Source organism: Callospermophilus lateralis, chromosome X, assembly GCF_048772815.1.
Source record: "Callospermophilus lateralis isolate mCalLat2 chromosome X, mCalLat2.hap1, whole genome shotgun sequence".
Lineage (NCBI taxonomy): Eukaryota > Metazoa > Chordata > Mammalia > Rodentia > Sciuridae > Callospermophilus > Callospermophilus lateralis.
The window spans coordinates 97,724,103-97,725,788 of NC_135325.1; the positions used below are offsets into that span (position 1 = coordinate 97,724,103).

General features: G+C 37.9%; 1 non-coding gene across 1 annotated transcript; it reads right to left on the minus strand.

Moving 5' to 3' along the window:
- Positions 1–1,169: 1,169 nt before the first annotated feature.
- Positions 1,170–1,276, minus strand: LOC143639623 (U6 spliceosomal RNA). The gene has a single exon (XR_013154766.1). It is a non-coding gene; the product is annotated as a U6 spliceosomal RNA (small nuclear RNA).
- Positions 1,277–1,686: the final 410 nt, after the last annotated feature.

Here is a 1,686-nt window from a genome sequence, read left to right on the forward strand (position 1 = left end):
GGCTGGGGATGTGGCTCAGTGGTTAAGGGTCCCTGGGTTCAAACCCCAGTACCAAAACAAAACAAACCAAGTGAGAAGAACACTTAATATTCATAATCTTCTTTCAGTTTTTTTCTTTTTATTTATTCTTTTTAGTTATATATAACATTGGGATTTATTTTGCCATAAAAGCATGGAATTTAGTTTGCTCTAATTCAGTCCCCAGTACTTCTTCTTTCTCTCCCTTCGTCCATTTCCCTGTTCCCTTCCCTCTATTCTACTCATATTTTTTTAATAGTTGTAGATGGATACAATACCTTTATTTTTATTTATTTATTTTTATATGGTACTGAGGATCAAACTTAGTGCCTCACACATGCCAGGCGAGTGCTCTACCACTGAGCCACACCTAGCCCTCTATTCTACTGATTTTTTGCTATTTGCTTTTTTTTTTAAGTGTGTTGTGGATATACATTATGATGAGATTCATTGTGGTATAGTCATATGTTTACATAGGAAGTTAGGTCAGATTCATTCTATTGTTCTTCCCTTATACCATCCCTTGTTTTTCCTCCTCAATCCCCTTTATCCTATTCACTGATCTTTCATTTATTTTGATGGAATCTACCCCTTTACCCTTTCTCCCTTTCTTCTACCTCTCTTTTTAAAAAAATAGCTTTTAGTTGTCGATGGACCTTTATTTTATTTATTCATATGTGGTGCTGAGAATCAAACCTAGTGCCTCACACATGCTAGGCAAGCGCATTTCCACTGAGCTACAACCCCAGCCCATCTTCTCCCTCTCTTTTTTTTGTAGACTTTTTTTTAATTGTTGATACATCTTTATTTGATGTATTTGTTTTTATATGCGGTGCTGAGGATTGAAGCAGTGCCTCACACATGCCAGGCAAGTGTGCTACCACTTAGCCAGAGCCCCAGCCCCCCCCTTTTTTATGGTACTGGGGATTGAACCCAGGGCCTTGTACATGCCAGACAAGCACTCTACCAACTGAGCTATGTCCCAGCCCCCCCTCTCTTTATTTTGGACTAGCTTCTGTATATAAGATGAAACATTCAATCTTTGATTTTGGGGTCTGGCTTATTTCACTTAACATGACAGTCTCTATTTCCATTCATTTAATAGCAAATTTCTCAATTTCATTCTTCTTTTTGGTTGAGTAATACTCCTTAAAAATATGAAATGCTTCACTAATTCACATATTATTCTTGTGCAGGGCCCATGCTAATCTTCTCTGTATTGTTCCTATGTTAGTATATATGCTGCCAAAGTGAGCACATAAACTTTTTAAAATGAAAAAGTATTTCTATCTGTATCTACAATATCACTATATGGGTGCTTGGGTGTGCATGGGGCTGCCCAGGAGGAAATGGTGTGTGTGTATGTTTGGATGTGTGATTAGGTACACAGTTATGTGTGCATGTGTTTGGTGTATATAATTTCAGTAGGTCTTTTTACTTTTCTCGATATATGAACAAACAATAGAGTAGAGGCAGGGGATGAAGGAGGAAGAACAAGGGGAGGGAAAGTTTAAGAACTGGGGAGTGAAGTTGACCATATTATGATATGTATGAATACAACACAATGCATTCGTTTTTTGGAGGGTACTTGGGATCGAACCCAGGGGCACTTTTAACACTGACGTAATACCCCTAGCCCTTTTATTTTTATTTTGAGATTGGGTCTCC